The following is a 27,566-nucleotide window of genomic DNA, read 5'->3' as shown; positions in this document are numbered from 1 at the left end:
TGAAAAACACGTTTTGACACTTTCAGCACACTGGGGTTAAGAGCAGAGTGTGTGGGCTCTTCTGAGCCTTGCAGTTACATTAGGATTCTGATGTCTGAAAAAACGCGTTTATTTCGGGCTGAAAAACACGTTTTGAAAAGGGTGCTGTTACTGCCCCATAAGTTACATGGGTGTGACCAAACTTGCAGAAACATGTTTATTTCTGCTGAAAAACACGTTTTGAAACTTTCAGCACACTGGGGTTAAGAGCAGAGTGTGTAGGCTCTTCTGAGCCTTGCAGTTACATTAGGATTCTGAAGTCTGAAAAAACGTGTTTATTTCGGGCTGAAAAACACGTTTTGAAAAGTGTGCTGTTACTGCCCCATAACTTACATGGGGGTGACCAAACTTGCAGAAACATGTTTATTTCTGCTGAAAAACACGTTTTGAAACTTTCAGCACACTGGGGTTAAGAGCAGAGTGTGTAGGCTCTTCTGAGCCTTGCAGTTACATTAGGATTCTGATGTCTGAAAAAACGCGTTTATTTCGGGCTGAAAAACACGTTTTGAAAAGTGTTCTGTTACTGCCCCATAACTTACATGGGGGTGACCAAACTTGCAGAAACATGTTTATTTCTGCTGAAAAACACGTTTTGACACTTTCAGCACACTGGGGTTAAGAGCAGAGTGTGTGGGCTCTTCTGAGCCTTGCAGTTACATTAGGATTCTGATGTCTGAAAAAACGCGTTTATTTCGGGCTGAAAAACACGTTTTGAAAAGGGTGCTGTTACTGCCCCATAAGTTACATGGGGGTGACCAAACTTGCAGATACATGTTTATTTCTGCTGAAAAACACGTTTTGACACTTTCAGCACACTGGGGTTAAGAGCAGAGTGTGTGGGCTCTTCTGAGCCTTGCAGTTACATTAGGATTCTGATGTCTGAAAAAACGCGTTAATTTCGGGCTGAAAAACACGTTTTGAAAAGTGTTCTGTTACTGCCCCTTAAGTTACATGGGGTTGACCAAACTTGCAGAAACATGTTTATTTCTGCTGAAAAACACGTTTTGACACTTTCAGCACACTGGGGTTAAGAGCAGAGTGTGTAGGCTCTTCTGAGCCTTGCAGTTACATTAGGATTCTGAAGTCTGAAAAAACGTGTTTATTTCGGGCTGAAAAACACGTTTTGAAAAGTGTGCTGTTACTGCCCCATAACTTACATGGGGGTGACCAAACTTGCAGAAACATGTTTATTTCTGCTGAAAAACACGTTTTGAAACTTTCAGCACACTGGGGTTAAGAGCAGAGTGTGTAGGCTCTTCTGAGCCTTGCAGTTACATTAGGATTCTGATGTCTGAAAAAACGCGTTTATTTCGGGCTGAAAAACACGTTTTGAAAAGTGTGCTGTTACTGCCCCATAACTTACATGGGGGTGACCAAACTTGCAGAAACATGTTTATTTCTGCTGAAAAACACGTTTTGACATTTTCAGCACACTGGGGTTAAGAGCAGAGTGTGTAGGCTCTTCTGAGCCTTGCAGTTACATTAGGATTCTGATGTCTGAAAAAACGCGTTTATTTCGGGCTGAAAAACACGTTTTGAAAAGGGTTCTGTTACTGCCCCATAAGTTACATGGGGTTGACCAAACTTGCAGAAACATGTTTATTTCTGCTGAAAAACACGTTTTGACACTTTCAGCACACTGGGGTTAAGAGCAGAGTGTGTGGGCTCTTCTGAGCCTTGCAGTTACTTTAGGATCCTAATGTCTGAAAAAACGCGTTTATTTCGGGCTGAAAAACACGTTTTGAAAAGTGTTCTGTTACTGCCCCATAAGTTACATGGGGTTGACCAAACTTGCAGAAACATGTTTATTTCTGCTGAAAAACACGTTTTGACACTTTCAGCACACTGGGGTTAAGAGCAGAGTGTGTAGGCTCTTCTGAGCCTTGCAGTTACATTAGGATTCTGAAGTCTGAAAAAACGTGTTTATTTCGGGCTGAAAAACACGTTTTGAAAAGTGTGCTGTTACTGCCCCATAACTTACATGGGGGTGACCAAACTTGCAGAAACATGTTTATTTCTGCTGAAAAACACGTTTTGAAACTTTCAGCACACTGGGGTTAAGAGCAGAGTGTGTAGGCTCTTCTGAGCCTTGCAGTTACATTAGGATTCTGATGTCTGAAAAAACGCGTTTATTTCGGGCTGAAAAACACGTTTTGAAAAGTGTGCTGTTACTGCCCCATAACTTACATGGGGGTGACCAAACTTGCAGAAACATGTTTATTTCTGCTGAAAAACACGTTTTGACATTTTCAGCACACTGGGGTTAAGAGCAGAGTGTGTAGGCTCTTCTGAGCCTTGCAGTTACATTAGGATTCTGATGTCTGAAAAAACGCGTTTATTTCGGGCTGAAAAACACGTTTTGAAAAGGGTTCTGTTACTGCCCCATAAGTTACATGGGGTTGACCAAACTTGCAGAAACATGTTTATTTCTGCTGAAAAACACGTTTTGACACTTTCAGCACACTGGGGTTAAGAGCAGAGTGTGTGGGCTCTTCTGAGCCTTGCAGTTACTTTAGGATCCTAATGTCTGAAAAAACGCGTTTATTTCGGGCTGAAAAACACGTTTTGAAAAGTGTTCTGTTACTGCCCCATAAGTTACATGGGGTTGACCAAACTTGCAGAAACATGTTTATTTCTGCTGAAAAACACGTTTTGACACTTTCAGCACACTGGGGTTAAGAGCAGAGTGTGTGGGCTCTTCTGAGCCTTGCAGTTACATTAGGATTCTGATGTCTGAAAAAACGCGTTTATTTCGGGCTGAAAAACACGTTTTGAAAAGGGTGCTGTTACTGCCCCATAAGTTACATGGGGTTGACCAAACTTGCAGAAACATGTTTATTTCTGCTGAAAAACACGTTTTGACACTTTCAGCACACTGGGGTTAAGAGCAGAGTGTGTGGGCTCTTCTGAGCCTTGCAGTTACTTTAGGATCCTAATGTCTGAAAAAACGCGTTTATTTCGGGCTGAAAAACACGTTTTGAAAAGTGTTCTGTTACTGCCCCATAAGTTACATGGGGTTGACCAAACTTGCAGAAACATGTTTATTTCTGCTGAAAAACACGTTTTGACACTTTCAGCACACTGGGGTTAAGAGCAGAGTGTGTGGGCTCTTCTGAGCCTTGCAGTTACATTAGGATTCTGATGTCTGAAAAAACGCGTTTATTTCGGGCTGAAAAACACGTTTTGAAAAGGGTGCTGTTACTGCCCCATAAGTTACATGGGTGTGACCAAACTTGCAGAAACATGTTTATTTCTGCTGAAAAACACGTTTTGAAACTTTCAGCACACTGGGGTTAAGAGCAGAGTGTGTAGGCTCTTCTGAGCCTTGCAGTTACATTAGGATTCTGAAGTCTGAAAAAACGTGTTTATTTCGGGCTGAAAAACACGTTTTGAAAAGTGTGCTGTTACTGCCCCATAACTTACATGGGGGTGACCAAACTTGCAGAAACATGTTTATTTCTGCTGAAAAACACGTTTTGAAACTTTCAGCACACTGGGGTTAAGAGCAGAGTGTGTAGGCTCTTCTGAGCCTTGCAGTTACATTAGGATTCTGATGTCTGAAAAAACGCGTTTATTTCGGGCTGAAAAACACGTTTTGAAAAGTGTTCTGTTACTGCCCCATAACTTACATGGGGGTGACCAAACTTGCAGAAACATGTTTATTTCTGCTGAAAAACACGTTTTGACACTTTCAGCACACTGGGGTTAAGAGCAGAGTGTGTGGGCTCTTCTGAGCCTTGCAGTTACATTAGGATTCTGATGTCTGAAAAAACGCGTTTATTTCGGGCTGAAAAACACGTTTTGAAAAGGGTGCTGTTACTGCCCCATAAGTTACATGGGGGTGACCAAACTTGCAGATACATGTTTATTTCTGCTGAAAAACACGTTTTGACACTTTCAGCACACTGGGGTTAAGAGCAGAGTGTGTGGGCTCTTCTGAGCCTTGCAGTTACATTAGGATTCTGATGTCTGAAAAAACGCGTTAATTTCGGGCTGAAAAACACGTTTTGAAAAGTGTTCTGTTACTGCCCCTTAAGTTACATGGGGTTGACCAAACTTGCAGAAACATGTTTATTTCTGCTGAAAAACACGTTTTGACACTTTCAGCACACTGGGGTTAAGAGCAGAGTGTGTGGGCTCTTCTGAGCCTTGCAGTTACATTAGGATTCTGATGTCTGAAAAAACGCGTTTATTTCAGGCTGAAAAACACGTTTTGAAATGTGTGCTGTTACTGCCCCATAAGTTACATGGGGGTGACCAAACTTGCAGAAACATGTTTATTTCTGCTGAAAAACACGTTTTGACACTTTCAGCACACTGGGGTTAAGAGCAGAGTGTGTGGGCTCTTCTGAGACTTGCAGTTACATTAGGATCCTGATGTCTGAAAAAACGCGTTTATTTCGGGCTGAAAAACACGTTTTGAAAAGTGTTCTCTTACTGCCCCATAAGTTACATGGGGTTGACCAAACTTGCAGAAACATGTTTATTTCTGCTGAAAAACACGTTTTGACACTTTCAGCACACTGGGGTTAAGAGCAGAGTGTGTGGGCTCTTCTGAGCCTTGCAGTTACATTAGGATTCTGATGTCTGAAAAAACGCGTATATTTCGGGCTGAAAAACACGTTTTGAAAAGTGTTCTGTTACTGCCCCATAAGTTACATGGGGTTGACCAAACTTGCAGAAACATGTTTATTTCTGCTGAAAAACACGTTTTGACACTTTCAGCACACTGGGGTTAAGAGCAGAGTGTGTGGGCTCTTCTGAGCCTTGCAGTTACATTAGGATTCTGATGTCTGAAAAAACGCGTTTATTTCGGGCTGAAAAACACGTTTTGAAAAGGGTGCTGTTACTGCCCCATAACTTACATGGGGTTGACCAAACTTGCAGAAACATGTTTATTTCTGCTGAAAAACACGTTTTGACACTTTCAGCACACTGGGGTTAAGAGCTGAGTGTGTGGGCTCTACTGAGCCTTGCAGATACATTGGGATTCTGAAGTCTGAAAAAACGTGTTTATTTCGGGCTGAAAAACACGTTTTGAAAAGTGTGCTGTTACTGCCCCATAACTTACATGGGGGTGACCAAGCTTGCAGAAACATGTTTATTTCTGCTGAAAAACACGTTTTGACACTTTCAGCACACTGGGGTTAAGAGCAGAGTGTGTGGGCTCTTCTGAGCCTTGCAGTTACATTAGGATTCTGATGTCTGAAAAAACGCGTTTATTTCGGGCTGAAAAACACGTTTTGAAATGTGTGCTGTTACTGCCCCATAAGTTACATGGGGGTGACCAAACTTGTAGAAACATGTTTATTTCTGCTGAAAAACACGTTTTGAAACTTTCAGCACACTGGGGTTAAGAGCAGAGTGTGTAGGCTCTTCTGAGCCTTGCAGTTACATTAGGATTCTGAAGTCTGAAAAAACGTGTTTATTTCGGGCTGAAAAACACGTTTTGAAAAGTGTGCTGTTACTGCCCCATAACTTACATGGGGGTGACCAAACTTGCAGAAACATGTTTATTTCTGCTGAAAAACACGTTTTGACACTTTCAGCACACTGGGGTTAAGAGCAGAGTGTGTGGGCTCTTCTGAGCCTTGCAGTTACATTAGGATTCTGATGTCTGAAAAAACGCGTTTATTTCGGGCTGAAAAACACGTTTTGAAATGTGTGCTGTTACTGCCCCATAAGTTACATGGGGTTGACCAAACTTGCAGAAACATGTTTATTTCTGCTGAAAAGCACGTTTTGACACTTTCAGCACACTGGGGTTAAGAGCAGAGTGTGTGGGCTCTTCTGAGCCTTGCAGTTACTTTAGGATCCTAATGTCTGAAAAAACGCGTTTATTTCGGGCTGAAAAACACGTTTTGAAAAGTGTTCTGTTACTGCCCCATAAGTTACATGGGGTTGACCAAACTTGCAGAAACATGTTTATTTCTGCTGAAAAACACGTTTTGACACTTTCAGCACACTGGGGTTAAGAGCAGAGTGTGTGGGCTCTTCTGAGCCTTGCAGTTACATTAGGATTCTGATGTCTGAAAAAACGCGTTTATTTCGGGCTGAAAAACACGTTTTGAAAAGGGTGCTGTTACTGCCCCATAAGTTACATGGGTGTGACCAAACTTGCAGAAACATGTTTATTTCTGCTGAAAAACACGTTTTGAAACTTTCAGCACACTGGGGTTAAGAGCAGAGTGTGTAGGCTCTTCTGAGCCTTGCAGTTACATTAGGATTCTGAAGTCTGAAAAAACGTGTTTATTTCGGGCTGAAAAACACGTTTTGAAAAGTGTGCTGTTACTGCCCCATAACTTACATGGGGGTGACCAAACTTGCAGAAACATGTTTATTTCTGCTGAAAAACACGTTTTGAAACTTTCAGCACACTGGGGTTAAGAGCAGAGTGTGTGGGCTCTTCTGAGCCTTGCAGTTACATTAGGATTCTGATGTCTGAAAAAACGCGTTTATTTCGGGCTGAAAAACACGTTTTGAAAAGGTGCTGTTACTGCCCTATAAGTTACATGGGGGTGACCAAACTTGCAGAAACATGTTTATTTCTGCTGAAAAACACGTTTTGACACTTTCAGCACACTGGGGTTAAGAGCAGAGTGTGTGGGCTCTTCTGAGCCTTGCAGTTACATTAGGATTCTGATGTCTGAAAAAACGCGTTAATTTCGGGCTGAAAAACACGTTTTGAAAAGTGTTCTGTTACTGCCCCTTAAGTTACATGGGGTTGACCAAACTTGCAGAAACATGTTTATTTCTGCTGAAAAACACGTTTTGACACTTTCAGCACACTGGGGTTAAGAGCAGAGTGTGTGGGCTCTTCTGAGCCTTGCAGTTACATTAGGATTCTGATGTCTGAAAAAACGCGTTTATTTCAGGCTGAAAAACACGTTTTGAAATGTGTGCTGTTACTGCCCCATAAGTTACATGGGGGTGACCAAACTTGCAGAAACATGTTTATTTCTGCTGAAAAACACGTTTTGACACTTTCAGCACACTGGGGTTAAGAGCAGAGTGTGTGGGCTCTTCTGAGACTTGCAGTTACATTAGGATCCTGATGTCTGAAAAAACGCGTTAATTTCGGGCTGAAAAACACGTTTTGAAAAGTGTTCTGTTACTGCCCCTTAAGTTACATGGGGTTGACCAAACTTGCAGAAACATGTTTATTTCTGCTGAAAAACACGTTTTGACACTTTCAGCACACTGGGGTTAAGAGCAGAGTGTGTGGGCTCTTCTGAGCCTTGCAGTTACATTAGGATTCTGATGTCTGAAAAAACGCGTTTATTTCGGGCTGAAAAACACGTTTTGAAAAGTGTGCTGTTACTGCCCCATAAGTTACATGGGGGTGACCAAACTTGCAGAAACATGTTTATTTCTGCTGAAAAACACGTTTTGAAACTTTCAGCACACTGGGGTTAAGAGCAGAGTGTGTGGACTCTTCTGAGCCTTGCAGTTACATTAGGATTCTGATGTCTGAAAAAACGCGTTTATTTCGGGCTGAAAAACACGTTTTGAAAAGTGTGCTGTTACTGCCCCATAAGTTACATGGGGGTGACTAAACTTGCAGAAACATGTTTATTTCTGCTGAAAAACACGTTTTGAAACTTTCAGCACACTGGGGTTAAGAGCAGAGTGTGTAGGCTCTTCTGAGCCTTGCAGTTACATTAGGATTCTGAAGTCTGAAAAAACGTGTTTATTTCGGGCTGAAAAACACGTTTTGAAAAGTGTGCTGTTACTGCCCCATAACTTACATGGGGGTGACCAAACTTGCAGAAACATGTTTATTTCTGCTGAAAAACACGTTTTGAAACTTTCAGCACACTGGGGTTAAGAGCAGAGTGTGTAGGCTCTTCTGAGCCTTGCAGTTACATTAGGATTCTGATGTCTGAAAAAACGCGTTTATTTCGGGCTGAAAAACACGTTTTGAAAAGTGTGCTGTTACTGCCCCATAACTTACATGGGGGTGACCAAACTTGCAGAAACATGTTTATTTCTGCTGAAAAACACGTTTTGACATTTTCAGCACACTGGGGTTAAGAGCAGAGTGTGTAGGCTCTTCTGAGCCTTGCAGTTACATTAGGATTCTGATGTCTGAAAAAACGCGTTTATTTCGGGCTGAAAAACACGTTTTGAAAAGGGTTCTGTTACTGCCCCATAAGTTACATGGGGTTGACCAAACTTGCAGAAACATGTTTATTTCTGCTGAAAAACACGTTTTGACACTTTCAGCACACTGGGGTTAAGAGCAGAGTGTGTGGGCTCTTCTGAGCCTTGCAGTTACTTTAGGATCCTAATGTCTGAAAAAACGCGTTTATTTCGGGCTGAAAAACACGTTTTGAAAAGTGTTCTGTTACTGCCCCATAAGTTACATGGGGTTGACCAAACTTGCAGAAACATGTTTATTTCTGCTGAAAAACACGTTTTGACACTTTCAGCACACTGGGGTTAAGAGCAGAGTGTGTAGGCTCTTCTGAGCCTTGCAGTTACATTAGGATTCTGAAGTCTGAAAAAACGTGTTTATTTCGGGCTGAAAAACACGTTTTGAAAAGTGTGCTGTTACTGCCCCATAACTTACATGGGGGTGACCAAACTTGCAGAAACATGTTTATTTCTGCTGAAAAACACGTTTTGAAACTTTCAGCACACTGGGGTTAAGAGCAGAGTGTGTAGGCTCTTCTGAGCCTTGCAGTTACATGAGGATTCTGATGTCTGAAAAAACGCGTTTATTTCGGGCTGAAAAACACGTTTTGAAAAGTGTGCTGTTACTGCCCCATAACTTACATGGGGGTGACCAAACTTGCAGAAACATGTTTATTTCTGCTGAAAAACACGTTTTGACATTTTCAGCACACTGGGGTTAAGAGCAGAGTGTGTAGGCTCTTCTGAGCCTTGCAGTTACATTAGGATTCTGATGTCTGAAAAAACGCGTTTATTTCGGGCTGAAAAACACGTTTTGAAAAGGGTTCTGTTACTGCCCCATAAGTTACATGGGGTTGACCAAACTTGCAGAAACATGTTTATTTCTGCTGAAAAACACGTTTTGACACTTTCAGCACACTGGGGTTAAGAGCAGAGTGTGTGGGCTCTTCTGAGCCTTGCAGTTACTTTAGGATCCTAATGTCTGAAAAAACGCGTTTATTTCGGGCTGAAAAACACGTTTTGAAAAGTGTTCTGTTACTGCCCCATAAGTTACATGGGGTTGACCAAACTTGCAGAAACATGTTTATTTCTGCTGAAAAACACGTTTTGACACTTTCAGCACACTGGGGTTAAGAGCAGAGTGTGTGGGCTCTTCTGAGCCTTGCAGTTACATTAGGATTCTGATGTCTGAAAAAACGCGTTTATTTCGGGCTGAAAAACACGTTTTGAAAAGGGTGCTGTTACTGCCCCATAAGTTACATGGGGTTGACCAAACTTGCAGAAACATGTTTATTTCTGCTGAAAAACACGTTTTGACACTTTCAGCACACTGGGGTTAAGAGCAGAGTGTGTGGGCTCTTCTGAGCCTTGCAGTTACTTTAGGATCCTAATGTCTGAAAAAACGCGTTTATTTCGGGCTGAAAAACACGTTTTGAAAAGTGTTCTGTTACTGCCCCATAAGTTACATGGGGTTGACCAAACTTGCAGAAACATGTTTATTTCTGCTGAAAAACACGTTTTGACACTTTCAGCACACTGGGGTTAAGAGCAGAGTGTGTGGGCTCTTCTGAGCCTTGCAGTTACATTAGGATTCTGATGTCTGAAAAAACGCGTTTATTTCGGGCTGAAAAACACGTTTTGAAAAGGGTGCTGTTACTGCCCCATAAGTTACATGGGTGTGACCAAACTTGCAGAAACATGTTTATTTCTGCTGAAAAACACGTTTTGAAACTTTCAGCACACTGGGGTTAAGAGCAGAGTGTGTAGGCTCTTCTGAGCCTTGCAGTTACATTAGGATTCTGAAGTCTGAAAAAACGTGTTTATTTCGGGCTGAAAAACACGTTTTGAAAAGTGTGCTGTTACTGCCCCATAACTTACATGGGGGTGACCAAACTTGCAGAAACATGTTTATTTCTGCTGAAAAACACGTTTTGAAACTTTCAGCACACTGGGGTTAAGAGCAGAGTGTGTAGGCTCTTCTGAGCCTTGCAGTTACATTAGGATTCTGATGTCTGAAAAAACGCGTTTATTTCGGGCTGAAAAACACGTTTTGAAAAGTGTTCTGTTACTGCCCCATAACTTACATGGGGGTGACCAAACTTGCAGAAACATGTTTATTTCTGCTGAAAAACACGTTTTGACACTTTCAGCACACTGGGGTTAAGAGCAGAGTGTGTGGGCTCTTCTGAGCCTTGCAGTTACATTAGGATTCTGATGTCTGAAAAAACGCGTTTATTTCGGGCTGAAAAACACGTTTTGAAAAGGGTGCTGTTACTGCCCCATAAGTTACATGGGGGTGACCAAACTTGCAGATACATGTTTATTTCTGCTGAAAAACACGTTTTGACACTTTCAGCACACTGGGGTTAAGAGCAGAGTGTGTGGGCTCTTCTGAGCCTTGCAGTTACATTAGGATTCTGATGTCTGAAAAAACGCGTTAATTTCGGGCTGAAAAACACGTTTTGAAAAGTGTTCTGTTACTGCCCCTTAAGTTACATGGGGTTGACCAAACTTGCAGAAACATGTTTATTTCTGCTGAAAAACACGTTTTGACACTTTCAGCACACTGGGGTTAAGAGCAGAGTGTGTAGGCTCTTCTGAGCCTTGCAGTTACATTAGGATTCTGAAGTCTGAAAAAACGTGTTTATTTCGGGCTGAAAAACACGTTTTGAAAAGTGTGCTGTTACTGCCCCATAACTTACATGGGGGTGACCAAACTTGCAGAAACATGTTTATTTCTGCTGAAAAACACGTTTTGAAACTTTCAGCACACTGGGGTTAAGAGCAGAGTGTGTAGGCTCTTCTGAGCCTTGCAGTTACATTAGGATTCTGATGTCTGAAAAAACGCGTTTATTTCGGGCTGAAAAACACGTTTTGAAAAGTGTGCTGTTACTGCCCCATAACTTACATGGGGGTGACCAAACTTGCAGAAACATGTTTATTTCTGCTGAAAAACACGTTTTGACATTTTCAGCACACTGGGGTTAAGAGCAGAGTGTGTAGGCTCTTCTGAGCCTTGCAGTTACATTAGGATTCTGATGTCTGAAAAAACGCGTTTATTTCGGGCTGAAAAACACGTTTTGAAAAGGGTTCTGTTACTGCCCCATAAGTTACATGGGGTTGACCAAACTTGCAGAAACATGTTTATTTCTGCTGAAAAACACGTTTTGACACTTTCAGCACACTGGGGTTAAGAGCAGAGTGTGTGGGCTCTTCTGAGCCTTGCAGTTACTTTAGGATCCTAATGTCTGAAAAAACGCGTTTATTTCGGGCTGAAAAACACGTTTTGAAAAGTGTTCTGTTACTGCCCCATAAGTTACATGGGGTTGACCAAACTTGCAGAAACATGTTTATTTCTGCTGAAAAACACGTTTTGACACTTTCAGCACACTGGGGTTAAGAGCAGAGTGTGTAGGCTCTTCTGAGCCTTGCAGTTACATTAGGATTCTGAAGTCTGAAAAAACGTGTTTATTTCGGGCTGAAAAACACGTTTTGAAAAGTGTGCTGTTACTGCCCCATAACTTACATGGGGGTGACCAAACTTGCAGAAACATGTTTATTTCTGCTGAAAAACACGTTTTGAAACTTTCAGCACACTGGGGTTAAGAGCAGAGTGTGTAGGCTCTTCTGAGCCTTGCAGTTACATTAGGATTCTGATGTCTGAAAAAACGCGTTTATTTCGGGCTGAAAAACACGTTTTGAAAAGTGTGCTGTTACTGCCCCATAACTTACATGGGGGTGACCAAACTTGCAGAAACATGTTTATTTCTGCTGAAAAACACGTTTTGACATTTTCAGCACACTGGGGTTAAGAGCAGAGTGTGTAGGCTCTTCTGAGCCTTGCAGTTACATTAGGATTCTGATGTCTGAAAAAACGCGTTTATTTCGGGCTGAAAAACACGTTTTGAAAAGGGTTCTGTTACTGCCCCATAAGTTACATGGGGTTGACCAAACTTGCAGAAACATGTTTATTTCTGCTGAAAAACACGTTTTGACACTTTCAGCACACTGGGGTTAAGAGCAGAGTGTGTGGGCTCTTCTGAGCCTTGCAGTTACTTTAGGATCCTAATGTCTGAAAAAACGCGTTTATTTCGGGCTGAAAAACACGTTTTGAAAAGTGTTCTGTTACTGCCCCATAAGTTACATGGGGTTGACCAAACTTGCAGAAACATGTTTATTTCTGCTGAAAAACACGTTTTGACACTTTCAGCACACTGGGGTTAAGAGCAGAGTGTGTGGGCTCTTCTGAGCCTTGCAGTTACATTAGGATTCTGATGTCTGAAAAAACGCGTTTATTTCGGGCTGAAAAACACGTTTTGAAAAGGGTGCTGTTACTGCCCCATAAGTTACATGGGGTTGACCAAACTTGCAGAAACATGTTTATTTCTGCTGAAAAACACGTTTTGACACTTTCAGCACACTGGGGTTAAGAGCAGAGTGTGTGGGCTCTTCTGAGCCTTGCAGTTACTTTAGGATCCTAATGTCTGAAAAAACGCGTTTATTTCGGGCTGAAAAACACGTTTTGAAAAGTGTTCTGTTACTGCCCCATAAGTTACATGGGGTTGACCAAACTTGCAGAAACATGTTTATTTCTGCTGAAAAACACGTTTTGACACTTTCAGCACACTGGGGTTAAGAGCAGAGTGTGTGGGCTCTTCTGAGCCTTGCAGTTACATTAGGATTCTGATGTCTGAAAAAACGCGTTTATTTCGGGCTGAAAAACACGTTTTGAAAAGGGTGCTGTTACTGCCCCATAAGTTACATGGGTGTGACCAAACTTGCAGAAACATGTTTATTTCTGCTGAAAAACACGTTTTGAAACTTTCAGCACACTGGGGTTAAGAGCAGAGTGTGTAGGCTCTTCTGAGCCTTGCAGTTACATTAGGATTCTGAAGTCTGAAAAAACGTGTTTATTTCGGGCTGAAAAACACGTTTTGAAAAGTGTGCTGTTACTGCCCCATAACTTACATGGGGGTGACCAAACTTGCAGAAACATGTTTATTTCTGCTGAAAAACACGTTTTGAAACTTTCAGCACACTGGGGTTAAGAGCAGAGTGTGTAGGCTCTTCTGAGCCTTGCAGTTACATTAGGATTCTGATGTCTGAAAAAACGCGTTTATTTCGGGCTGAAAAACACGTTTTGAAAAGTGTTCTGTTACTGCCCCATAACTTACATGGGGGTGACCAAACTTGCAGAAACATGTTTATTTCTGCTGAAAAACACGTTTTGACACTTTCAGCACACTGGGGTTAAGAGCAGAGTGTGTGGGCTCTTCTGAGCCTTGCAGTTACATTAGGATTCTGATGTCTGAAAAAACGCGTTTATTTCGGGCTGAAAAACACGTTTTGAAAAGGGTGCTGTTACTGCCCCATAAGTTACATGGGGGTGACCAAACTTGCAGATACATGTTTATTTCTGCTGAAAAACACGTTTTGACACTTTCAGCACACTGGGGTTAAGAGCAGAGTGTGTGGGCTCTTCTGAGCCTTGCAGTTACATTAGGATTCTGATGTCTGAAAAAACGCGTTAATTTCGGGCTGAAAAACACGTTTTGAAAAGTGTTCTGTTACTGCCCCTTAAGTTACATGGGGTTGACCAAACTTGCAGAAACATGTTTATTTCTGCTGAAAAACACGTTTTGACACTTTCAGCACACTGGGGTTAAGAGCAGAGTGTGTGGGCTCTTCTGAGCCTTGCAGTTACATTAGGATTCTGATGTCTGAAAAAACGCGTTTATTTCAGGCTGAAAAACACGTTTTGAAATGTGTGCTGTTACTGCCCCATAAGTTACATGGGGGTGACCAAACTTGCAGAAACATGTTTATTTCTGCTGAAAAACACGTTTTGACACTTTCAGCACACTGGGGTTAAGAGCAGAGTGTGTGGGCTCTTCTGAGACTTGCAGTTACATTAGGATCCTGATGTCTGAAAAAACGCGTTTATTTCGGGCTGAAAAACACGTTTTGAAAAGTGTTCTCTTACTGCCCCATAAGTTACATGGGGTTGACCAAACTTGCAGAAACATGTTTATTTCTGCTGAAAAACACGTTTTGACACTTTCAGCACACTGGGGTTAAGAGCAGAGTGTGTGGGCTCTTCTGAGCCTTGCAGTTACATTAGGATTCTGATGTCTGAAAAAACGCGTTTATTTCGGGCTGAAAAACACGTTTTGAAAAGGGTGCTGTTACTGCCCCATAAGTTACAAGGGGTTGACCAAACTTGCAGAAACATGTTTATTTCTGCTGAAAAACACGTTTTGAAACTTTCAGCACACTGGGGTTAAGAGCAGAGTGTGTGGACTCTTCTGAGCCTTGCAGTTACATTAGGATTCTGATGTCTGAAAAAACGCGTTTATTTCGGGCTGAAAAACACGTTTTGAAAAGTGTGCTGTTACTGCCCCATAAGTTACATGGGGGTGACTAAACTTGCAGAAACATGTTTATTTCTGCTGAAAAACACGTTTTGAAACTTTCAGCACACTGGGGTTAAGAGCAGAGTGTGTAGGCTCTTCTGAGCCTTGCAGTTACATTAGGATTCTGAAGTCTGAAAAAACGTGTTTATTTCGGGCTGAAAAACACGTTTTGAAAAGTGTGCTGTTACTGCCCCATAACTTACATGGGGGTGACCAAACTTGCAGAAACATGTTTATTTCTGCTGAAAAACACGTTTTGAAACTTTCAGCACACTGGGGTTAAGAGCAGAGTGTGTAGGCTCTTCTGAGCCTTGCAGTTACATTAGGATTCTGAAGTCTGAAAAAACGTGTTTATTTCGGGCTGAAAAACACGTTTTGAAAAGTGTGCTGTTACTGCCCCATAACTTACATGGGGGTGACCAAACTTGCAGAAACATGTTTATTTCTGCTGAAAAACACGTTTTGAAACTTTCAGCACACTGGGGTTAAGAGCAGAGTGTGTAGGCTCTTCTGAGCCTTGCAGTTACATTAGGATTCTGATGTCTGAAAAAACGCGTTTATTTCGGGCTGAAAAACACGTTTTGAAAAGTGTTCTGTTACTGCCCCATAAGTTACATGGGGGTGACCAAACTTGCAGAAACATGTTTATTTCTGCTGAAAAACACGTTTTGAAACTTTCAGCACACTGGGGTTAAGAGCAGAGTGTGTAGGCTCTTCTGAGCCTTGCAGTTACATTAGGATTCTGAAGTCTGAAAAAACGTGTTTATTTCGGGCTGAAAAACACGTTTTGAAAAGTGTGCTGTTACTGCCCCATAACTTACATGGGGGTGACCAAACTTGCAGAAACATGTTTATTTCTGCTGAAAAACACGTTTTGAAACTTTCAGCACACTGGGGTTAAGAGCAGAGTGTGTAGGCTCTTCTGAGCCTTGCAGTTACATTAGGATTCTGATGTCTGAAAAAACGCGTTTATTTCGGGCTGAAAAACACGTTTTGAAAAGTGTGCTGTTACTGCCCCATAACTTACATGGGGGTGACCAAACTTGCAGAAACATGTTTATTTCTGCTGAAAAACACGTTTTGACATTTTCAGCACACTGGGGTTAAGAGCAGAGTGTGTAGGCTCTTCTGAGCCTTGCAGTTACATTAGGATTCTGATGTCTGAAAAAACGCGTTTATTTCGGGCTGAAAAACACGTTTTGAAAAGTGTTCTGTTACTGCCCCATAAGTTACATGGGGTTGACCAAACTTGCAGAAACATGTTTATTTCTGCTGAAAAACACGTTTTGACACTTTCAGCACACTGGGGTTAAGAGCAGAGTGTGTGGGCTCTTCTGAGCCTTGCAGTTACATTAGGATTCTGATGTCTGAAAAAACGCGTTTATTTCGGGCTGAAAAACACGTTTTGAAAAGTGTGCTGTTACTGCCCCATAACTTACATGGGGGTGACCAAACTTGCAGAAACATGTTTATTTCTGCTGAAAAACACGTTTTGACATTTTCAGCACACTGGGGTTAAGAGCAGAGTGTGTAGGCTCTTCTGAGCCTTGCAGTTACATTAGGATTCTGATGTCTGAAAAAACGCGTTTATTTCGGGCTGAAAAACACGTTTTGAAAAGGGTTCTGTTACTGCCCCATAAGTTACATGGGGTTGACCAAACTTGCAGAAACATGTTTATTTCTGCTGAAAAACACGTTTTGACACTTTCAGCACACTGGGGTTAAGAGCAGAGTGTGTGGGCTCTTCTGAGCCTTGCAGTTACTTTAGGATCCTAATGTCTGAAAAAAACGCGTTTATTTCGGGCTGAAAAACACGTTTTGAAAAGTGTTCTGTTACTGCCCCATAAGTTACATGGGGTTGACCAAACTTGCAGAAACATGTTTATTTCTGCTGAAAAACACGTTTTGACACTTTCAGCACACTGGGGTTAAGAGCAGAGTGTGTGGGCTCTTCTGAGCCTTGCAGTTACATTAGGATTCTGATGTCTGAAAAAACGCGTTTATTTCGGGCTGAAAAACACGTTTTGAAAAGGGTGCTGTTACTGCCCCATAAGTTACATGGGGTTGACCAAACTTGCAGAAACATGTTTATTTCTGCTGAAAAACACGTTTTGACACTTTCAGCACACTGGGGTTAAGAGCAGAGTGTGTAGGCTCTTCTGAGCCTTGCAGTTACATTAGGATTCTGAAGTCTGAAAAAACGTGTTTATTTCGGGCTGAAAAACACGTTTTGAAAAGTGTGCTGTTACTGCCCCATAACTTACATGGGGGTGACCAAACTTGCAGAAACATGTTTATTTCTGCTGAAAAACACGTTTTGAAACTTTCAGCACACTGGGGTTAAGAGCAGAGTGTGTAGGCTCTTCTGAGCCTTGCAGTTACATTAGGATTCTGATGTCTGAAAAAACGCGTTTATTTCGGGCTGAAAAACACGTTTTGAAAAGTGTTCTGTTACTGCCCCATAACTTACATGGGGGTGACCAAACTTGCAGAAACATGTTTATTTCTGCTGAAAAACACGTTTTGACACTTTCAGCACACTGGGGTTAAGAGCAGAGTGTGTGGGCTCTTCTGAGCCTTGCAGTTACATTAGGATTCTGATGTCTGAAAAAACGCGTTTATTTCGGGCTGAAAAACACGTTTTGAAAAGGGTGCTGTTACTGCCCCATAAGTTACATGGGGGTGACCAAACTTGCAGATACATGTTTATTTCTGCTGAAAAACACGTTTTGACACTTTCAGCACACTGGGGTTAAGAGCAGAGTGTGTGGGCTCTTCTGAGCCTTGCAGTTACATTAGGATTCTGATGTCTGAAAAAACGCGTTAATTTCGGGCTGAAAAACACGTTTTGAAAAGTGTTCTGTTACTGCCCCTTAAGTTACATGGGGTTGACCAAACTTGCAGAAACATGTTTATTTCTGCTGAAAAACACGTTTTGACACTTTCAGCACACTGGGGTTAAGAGCAGAGTGTGTGGACTCTTCTGAGCCTTGCAGTTACATTAGGATTCTGATGTCTGAAAAAACGCGTTTATTTCGGGCTGAAAAACACGTTTTGAAAAGTGTGCTGTTACTGCCCCATAAGTTACATGGGGGTGACTAAACTTGCAGAAACATGTTTATTTCTGCTGAAAAACACGTTTTGAAACTTTCAGCACACTGGGGTTAAGAGCAGAGTGTGTAGGCTCTTCTGAGCCTTGCAGTTACATTAGGATTCTGAAGTCTGAAAAAACGTGTTTATTTCGGGCTGAAAAACACGTTTTGAAAAGTGTGCTGTTACTGCCCCATAACTTACATGGGGGTGACCAAACTTGCAGAAACATGTTTATTTCTGCTGAAAAACACGTTTTGAAACTTTCAGCACACTGGGGTTAAGAGCAGAGTGTGTAGGCTCTTCTGAGCCTTGCAGTTACATTAGGATTCTGAAGTCTGAAAAAACGTGTTTATTTCGGGCTGAAAAACACGTTTTGAAAAGTGTGCTGTTACTGCCCCATAACTTACATGGGGGTGACCAAACTTGCAGAAACATGTTTATTTCTGCTGAAAAACACGTTTTGAAACTTTCAGCACACTGGGGTTAAGAGCAGAGTGTGTAGGCTCTTCTGAGCCTTGCAGTTACATTAGGATTCTGATGTCTGAAAAAACGCGTTTATTTCGGGCTGAAAAACACGTTTTGAAAAGTGTTCTGTTACTGCCCCATAAGTTACATGGGGGTGACCAAACTTGCAGAAACATGTTTATTTCTGCTGAAAAACACGTTTTGAAACTTTCAGCACACTGGGGTTAAGAGCAGAGTGTGTAGGCTCTTCTGAGCCTTGCAGTTACATTAGGATTCTGAAGTCTGAAAAAACGTGTTTATTTCGGGCTGAAAAACACGTTTTGAAAAGTGTGCTGTTACTGCCCCATAACTTACATGGGGGTGACCAAACTTGCAGAAACATGTTTATTTCTGCTGAAAAACACGTTTTGAAACTTTCAGCACACTGGGGTTAAGAGCAGAGTGTGTAGGCTCTTCTGAGCCTTGCAGTTACATTAGGATTCTGATGTCTGAAAAAACGCGTTTATTTCGGGCTGAAAAACACGTTTTGAAAAGTGTGCTGTTACTGCCCCATAACTTACATGGGGGTGACCAAACTTGCAGAAACATGTTTATTTCTGCTGAAAAACACGTTTTGACATTTTCAGCACACTGGGGTTAAGAGCAGAGTGTGTAGGCTCTTCTGAGCCTTGCAGTTACATTAGGATTCTGATGTCTGAAAAAACGCGTTTATTTCGGGCTGAAAAACACGTTTTGAAAAGTGTGCTGTTACTGCCCCATAACTTACATGGGGGTGACCAAACTTGCAGAAACATGTTTATTTCTGCTGAAAAACACGTTTTGACATTTTCAGCACACTGGGGTTAAGAGCAGAGTGTGTAGGCTCTTCTGAGCCTTGCAGTTACATTAGGATTCTGATGTCTGAAAAAACGCGTTTATTTCGGGCTGAAAAACACGTTTTGAAAAGGGTTCTGTTACTGCCCCATAAGTTACATGGGGTTGACCAAACTTGCAGAAACATGTTTATTTCTGCTGAAAAACACGTTTTGACACTTTCAGCACACTGGGGTTAAGAGCAGAGTGTGTGGGCTCTTCTGAGCCTTGCAGTTACTTTAGGATCCTAATGTCTGAAAAAACGCGTTTATTTCGGGCTGAAAAACACGTTTTGAAAAGTGTTCTGTTACTGCCCCATAAGTTACATGGGGTTGACCAAACTTGCAGAAACATGTTTATTTCTGCTGAAAAACACGTTTTGACACTTTCAGCACACTGGGGTTAAGAGCAGAGTGTGTAGGCTCTTCTGAGCCTTGCAGTTACATTAGGATTCTGAAGTCTGAAAAAACGTGTTTATTTCGGGCTGAAAAACACGTTTTGAAAAGTGTGCTGTTACTGCCCCATAACTTACATGGGGGTGACCAAACTTGCAGAAACATGTTTATTTCTGCTGAAAAACACGTTTTGAAACTTTCAGCACACTGGGGTTAAGAGCAGAGTGTGTAGGCTCTTCTGAGCCTTGCAGTTACATTAGGATTCTGATGTCTGAAAAAACGCGTTTATTTCGGGCTGAAAAACACGTTTTGAAAAGTGTGCTGTTACTGCCCCATAACTTACATGGGGGTGACCAAACTTGCAGAAACATGTTTATTTCTGCTGAAAAACACGTTTTGACATTTTCAGCACACTGGGGTTAGGAGCAGAGTGTGTAGGCTCTTCTGAGCCTTGCAGTTACATTAGGATTCTGATGTCTGAAAAAACGCGTTTATTTCGGGCTGAAAAACACGTTTTGAAAAGGGTTCTGTTACTGCCCCATAAGTTACATGGGGTTGACCAAACTTGCAGAAACATGTTTATTTCTGCTGAAAAACACGTTTTGACACTTTCAGCACACTGGGGTTAAGAGCAGAGTGTGTGGGCTCTTCTGAGCCTTGCAGTTACTTTAGGATCCTAATGTCTGAAAAAACGCGTTTATTTCGGGCTGAAAAACACGTTTTGAAAAGTGTTCTGTTACTGCCCCATAAGTTACATGGGGTTGACCAAACTTGCAGAAACATGTTTATTTCTGCTGAAAAACACGTTTTGACACTTTCAGCACACTGGGGTTAAGAGCAGAGTGTGTGGGCTCTTCTGAGCCTTGCAGTTACATTAGGATTCTGATGTCTGAAAAAACGCGTTTATTTCGGGCTGAAAAACACGTTTTGAAAAGGGTGCTGTTACTGCCCCATAAGTTACATGGGGTTGACCAAACTTGCAGAAACATGTTTATTTCTGCTGAAAAACACGTTTTGACACTTTCAGCACACTGGGGTTAAGAGCAGAGTGTGTGGGCTCTTCTGAGCCTTGCAGTTACTTTAGGATCCTAATGTCTGAAAAAACGCGTTTATTTCGGGCTGAAAAACACGTTTTGAAAAGTGTTCTGTTACTGCCCCTTAAGTTACATGGGGTTGACCAAACTTGCAGAAACATGTTTATTTCTGCTGAAAAACACGTTTTGACACTTTCAGCACACTGGGGTTAAGAGCAGAGTGTGTGGACTCTTCTGAGCCTTGCAGTTACATTAGGATTCTGATGTCTGAAAAAACGCGTTTATTTCGGGCTGAAAAACACGTTTTGAAAAGTGTGCTGTTACTGCCCCATAAGTTACATGGGGGTGACTAAACTTGCAGAAACATGTTTATTTCTGCTGAAAAACACGTTTTGAAACTTTCAGCACACTGGGGTTAAGAGCAGAGTGTGTAGGCTCTTCTGAGCCTTGCAGTTACATTAGGATTCTGAAGTCTGAAAAAACGTGTTTATTTCGGGCTGAAAAACACGTTTTGAAAAGTGTGCTGTTACTGCCCCATAACTTACATGGGGGTGACCAAACTTGCAGAAACATGTTTATTTCTGCTGAAAAACACGTTTTGAAACTTTCAGCACACTGGGGTTAAGAGCAGAGTGTGTAGGCTCTTCTGAGCCTTGCAGTTACATTAGGATTCTGAAGTCTGAAAAAACGTGTTTATTTCGGGCTGAAAAACACGTTTTGAAAAGTGTGCTGTTACTGCCCCATAACTTACATGGGGGTGACCAAACTTGCAGAAACATGTTTATTTCTGCTGAAAAACACGTTTTGAAACTTTCAGCACACTGGGGTTAAGAGCAGAGTGTGTAGGCTCTTCTGAGCCTTGCAGTTACATTAGGATTCTGATGTCTGAAAAAACGCGTTTATTTCGGGCTGAAAAACACGTTTTGAAAAGTGTTCTGTTACTGCCCCATAAGTTACATGGGGGTGACCAAACTTGCAGAAACATGTTTATTTCTGCTGAAAAACACGTTTTGAAACTTTCAGCACACTGGGGTTAAGAGCAGAGTGTGTAGGCTCTTCTGAGCCTTGCAGTTACATTAGGATTCTGAAGTCTGAAAAAACGTGTTTATTTCGGGCTGAAAAACACGTTTTGAAAAGTGTGCTGTTACTGCCCCATAACTTACATGGGGGTGACCAAACTTGCAGAAACATGTTTATTTCTGCTGAAAAACACGTTTTGAAACTTTCAGCACACTGGGGTTAAGAGCAGAGTGTGTAGGCTCTTCTGAGCCTTGCAGTTACATTAGGATTCTGATGTCTGAAAAAACGCGTTTATTTCGGGCTGAAAAACACGTTTTGAAAAGTGTGCTGTTACTGCCCCATAACTTACATGGGGGTGACCAAACTTGCAGAAACATGTTTATTTCTGCTGAAAAACACGTTTTGACATTTTCAGCACACTGGGGTTAAGAGCAGAGTGTGTAGGCTCTTCTGAGCCTTGCAGTTACATTAGGATTCTGATGTCTGAAAAAACGCGTTTATTTCGGGCTGAAAAACACGTTTTGAAAAGTGTGCTGTTACTGCCCCATAACTTACATGGGGGTGACCAAACTTGCAGAAACATGTTTATTTCTGCTGAAAAACACGTTTTGACATTTTCAGCACACTGGGGTTAAGAGCAGAGTGTGTAGGCTCTTCTGAGCCTTGCAGTTACATTAGGATTCTGATGTCTGAAAAAACGCGTTTATTTCGGGCTGAAAAACACGTTTTGAAAAGGGTTCTGTTACTGCCCCATAAGTTACATGGGGTTGACCAAACTTGCAGAAACATGTTTATTTCTGCTGAAAAACACGTTTTGACACTTTCAGCACACTGGGGTTAAGAGCAGAGTGTGTGGGCTCTTCTGAGCCTTGCAGTTACTTTAGGATCCTAATGTCTGAAAAAACGCGTTTATTTCGGGCTGAAAAACACGTTTTGAAAAGTGTTCTGTTACTGCCCCATAAGTTACATGGGGTTGACCAAACTTGCAGAAACATGTTTATTTCTGCTGAAAAACACGTTTTGACACTTTCAGCACACTGGGGTTAAGAGCAGAGTGTGTAGGCTCTTCTGAGCCTTGCAGTTACATTAGGATTCTGAAGTCTGAAAAAACGTGTTTATTTCGGGCTGAAAAACACGTTTTGAAAAGTGTGCTGTTACTGCCCCATAACTTACATGGGGGTGACCAAACTTGCAGAAACATGTTTATTTCTGCTGAAAAACACGTTTTGAAACTTTCAGCACACTGGGGTTAAGAGCAGAGTGTGTAGGCTCTTCTGAGCCTTGCAGTTACATTAGGATTCTGATGTCTGAAAAAACGCGTTTATTTCGGGCTGAAAAACACGTTTTGAAAAGTGTGCTGTTACTGCCCCATAACTTACATGGGGGTGACCAAACTTGCAGAAACATGTTTATTTCTGCTGAAAAACACGTTTTGACATTTTCAGCACACTGGGGTTAGGAGCAGAGTGTGTAGGCTCTTCTGAGCCTTGCAGTTACATTAGGATTCTGATGTCTGAAAAAACGCGTTTATTTCGGGCTGAAAAACACGTTTTGAAAAGGGTTCTGTTACTGCCCCATAAGTTACATGGGGTTGACCAAACTTGCAGAAACATGTTTATTTCTGCTGAAAAACACGTTTTGACACTTTCAGCACACTGGGGTTAAGAGCAGAGTGTGTGGGCTCTTCTGAGCCTTGCAGTTACTTTAGGATCCTAATGTCTGAAAAAACGCGTTTATTTCGGGCTGAAAAACACGTTTTGAAAAGTGTTCTGTTACTGCCCCATAAGTTACATGGGGTTGACCAAACTTGCAGAAACATGTTTATTTCTGCTGAAAAACACGTTTTGACACTTTCAGCACACTGGGGTTAAGAGCAGAGTGTGTGGGCTCTTCTGAGCCTTGCAGTTACATTAGGATTCTGATGTCTGAAAAAACGCGTTTATTTCGGGCTGAAAAACACGTTTTGAAAAGGGTGCTGTTACTGCCCCATAAGTTACATGGGGTTGACCAAACTTGCAGAAACATGTTTATTTCTGCTGAAAAACACGTTTTGACACTTTCAGCACACTGGGGTTAAGAGCAGAGTGTGTGGGCTCTTCTGAGCCTTGCAGTTACTTTAGGATCCTAATGTCTGAAAAAACGCGTTTATTTCGGGCTGAAAAACACGTTTTGAAAAGTGTTCTGTTACTGCCCCATAAGTTACATGGGGTTGACCAAACTTGCAGAAACATGTTTATTTCTGCTGAAAAACACGTTTTGACACTTTCAGCACACTGGGGTTAAGAGCAGAGTGTGTGGGCTCTTCTGAGCCTTGCAGTTACATTAGGATTCTGATGTCTGAAAAAACGCGTTTATTTCGGGCTGAAAAACACGTTTTGAAAAGGGTGCTGTTACTGCCCCATAAGTTACATGGGTGTGACCAAACTTGCAGAAACATGTTTATTTCTGCTGAAAAACACGTTTTGAAACTTTCAGCACACTGGGGTTAAGAGCAGAGTGTGTAGGCTCTTCTGAGCCTTGCAGTTACATTAGGATTCTGAAGTCTGAAAAAACGTGTTTATTTCGGGCTGAAAAACACGTTTTGAAAAGTGTGCTGTTACTGCCCCATAACTTACATGGGGGTGACCAAACTTGCAGAAACATGTTTATTTCTGCTGAAAAACACGTTTTGACACTTTCAGCACACTGGGGTTAAGAGCAGAGTGTGTGGGCTCTTCTGAGCCTTGCAGTTACATTAGGATTCTGATGTCTGAAAAAACGCGTTTATTTCGGGCTGAAAAACACGTTTTGAAAAGGGTGCTGTTACTGCCCCATAAGTTACATGGGGGTGACCAAACTTGCAGATACATGTTTATTTCTGCTGAAAAACACGTTTTGACACTTTCAGCACACTGGGGTTAAGAGCAGAGTGTGTGGGCTCTTCTGAGCCTTGCAGTTACATTAGGATTCTGATGTCTGAAAAAACGCGTTAATTTCGGGCTGAAAAACACGTTTTGAAAAGTGTTCTGTTACTGCCCCTTAAGTTACATGGGGTTGACCAAACTTGCAGAAACATGTTTATTTCTGCTGAAAAACACGTTTTGACACTTTCAGCACACTGGGGTTAAGAGCAGAGTGTGTGGGCTCTTCTGAGCCTTGCAGTTACATTAGGATTCTGATGTCTGAAAAAACGCGTTTATTTCAGGCTGAAAAACACGTTTTGAAATGTGTGCTGTTACTGCCCCATAAGTTACATGGGGGTGACCAAACTTGCAGAAACATGTTTATTTCTGCTGAAAAACACGTTTTGACACTTTCAGCACACTGGGGTTAAGAGCAGAGTGTGTGGGCTCTTCTGAGACTTGCAGTTACATTAGGATCCTGATGTCTGAAAAAACGCGTTTATTTCGGGCTGAAAAACACGTTTTGAAAAGTGTTCTCTTACTGCCCCATAAGTTACATGGGGTTGACCAAACTTGCAGAAACATGTTTATTTCTGCTGAAAAACACGTTTTGACACTTTCAGCACACTGGGGTTAAGAGCAGAGTGTGTGGGCTCTTCTGAGCCTTGCAGTTACATTAGGATTCTGATGTCTGAAAAAACGCGTTTATTTCGGGCTGAAAAACACGTTTTGAAAAGGGTGCTGTTACTGCCCCATAAGTTACAAGGGGTTGACCAAACTTGCAGAAACATGTTTATTTCTGCTGAAAAACACGTTTTGAAACTTTCAGCACACTGGGGTTAAGAGCAGAGTGTGTGGACTCTTCTGAGCCTTGCAGTTACATTAGGATTCTGATGTCTGAAAAAACGCGTTTATTTCGGGCTGAAAAACACGTTTTGAAAAGTGTGCTGTTACTGCCCCATAAGTTACATGGGGGTGACTAAACTTGCAGAAACATGTTTATTTCTGCTGAAAAACACGTTTTGAAACTTTCAGCACACTGGGGTTAAGAGCAGAGTGTGTAGGCTCTTCTGAGCCTTGCAGTTACATTAGGATTCTGAAGTCTGAAAAAACGTGTTTATTTCGGGCTGAAAAACACGTTTTGAAAAGTGTGCTGTTACTGCCCCATAACTTACATGGGGGTGACCAAACTTGCAGAAACATGTTTATTTCTGCTGAAAAACACGTTTTGAAACTTTCAGCACACTGGGGTTAAGAGCAGAGTGTGTAGGCTCTTCTGAGCCTTGCAGTTACATTAGGATTCTGAAGTCTGAAAAAACGTGTTTATTTCGGGCTGAAAAACACGTTTTGAAAAGTGTGCTGTTACTGCCCCATAACTTACATGGGGGTGACCAAACTTGCAGAAACATGTTTATTTCTGCTGAAAAACACGTTTTGAAACTTTCAGCACACTGGGGTTAAGAGCAGAGTGTGTAGGCTCTTCTGAGCCTTGCAGTTACATTAGGATTCTGATGTCTGAAAAAACGCGTTTATTTCGGGCTGAAAAACACGTTTTGAAAAGTGTTCTGTTACTGCCCCATAAGTTACATGGGGGTGACCAAACTTGCAGAAACATGTTTATTTCTGCTGAAAAACACGTTTTGAAACTTTCAGCACACTGGGGTTAAGAGCAGAGTGTGTAGGCTCTTCTGAGCCTTGCAGTTACATTAGGATTCTGAAGTCTGAAAAAACGTGTTTATTTCGGGCTGAAAAACACGTTTTGAAAAGTGTGCTGTTACTGCCCCATAACTTACATGGGGGTGACCAAACTTGCAGAAACATGTTTATTTCTGCTGAAAAACACGTTTTGAAACTTTCAGCACACTGGGGTTAAGAGCAGAGTGTGTAGGCTCTTCTGAGCCTTGCAGTTACATTAGGATTCTGATGTCTGAAAAAACGCGTTTATTTCGGGCTGAAAAACACGTTTTGAAAAGTGTGCTGTTACTGCCCCATAACTTACATGGGGGTGACCAAACTTGCAGAAACATGTTTATTTCTGCTGAAAAACACGTTTTGACATTTTCAGCACACTGGGGTTAAGAGCAGAGTGTGTAGGCTCTTCTGAGCCTTGCAGTTACATTAGGATTCTGATGTCTGAAAAAACGCGTTTATTTCGGGCTGAAAAACACGTTTTGAAAAGTGTTCTGTTACTGCCCCATAAGTTACATGGGGTTGACCAAACTTGCAGAAACATGTTTATTTCTGCTGAAAAACACGTTTTGACACTTTCAGCACACTGGGGTTAAGAGCAGAGTGTGTGGGCTCTTCTGAGCCTTGCAGTTACATTAGGATTCTGATGTCTGAAAAAACGCGTTTATTTCGGGCTGAAAAACACGTTTTGAAAAGGGTGCTGTTACTGCCCCATAAGTTACATGGGGTTGACCAAACTTGCAGAAACATGTTTATTTCTGCTGAAAAACACGTTTTGACACTTTCAGCACACTGGGGTTAAGAGCAGAGTGTGTGGGCTCTTATGTGCCTTGCAGTTACATTAGGATTCTGATGTATGAAAAAACGCGTTTAATTCGGGCTGAAAAACACGTTTTGAAAAGGGTGCTGTTACTGCCCCATAAGTTACATGGGGTTGACCAAACTTGCAGAAACATGTTTATTTCTGCTGAAAAACACGTTTTGACACTTTCAGCACACTGGGGTTAAGAGCTGAGTGTGTGGGCTCTTCTGAGCCTTGCAGTTACATTGGCATTCTGCAGTCTGAAAAAACGTGTTTATTTCGGGCTGAAAAACACGTTTTGAAAAGTGTGCTGTTACTGCCCCATAACTTACATGGGGTTGACCAAACTTGCAGAAACATGTTTATTTCTGCTGAAAAACACGTTTTTGACACTTTCAGCACACTGGGGTTAAGAGCAGAGTGTGTGGGCTCTTCTGAGCCTTGCAGTTACATTAGGATTCTGATGTATGAAAAAACGCGTTTATTTCGGGCTGAAAAACACGTTTTGAAAAGGGTGCTGTTACTGCCCCATAAGTTACATGGGGTTGACCAAACTTGCAGAAACATGTTTATTTCTGCTGAAAAACACGTTTTGACACTTTCAGCACACTGGGGTTAAGAGCAGAGTGTGTGGACTCTTCTGAGCCTTGCAGTTACATTAGGATTCTGATGTCTGAAAAAACGCGTTTATTTCGGGCTGAAAAACACGTTTTGAAAAGTGTGCTGTTACTGCCCCATAAGTTACA

The sequence above is a fragment of the Lepisosteus platostomus genome, chromosome 28 (genome assembly GCF_059453375.1).
Source record: "Lepisosteus platostomus isolate fLepPlt1 chromosome 28, fLepPlt1.hap1, whole genome shotgun sequence".
Lineage (NCBI taxonomy): Eukaryota > Metazoa > Chordata > Actinopteri > Semionotiformes > Lepisosteidae > Lepisosteus > Lepisosteus platostomus.
This window is presented reverse-complemented; position numbering follows the sequence as displayed.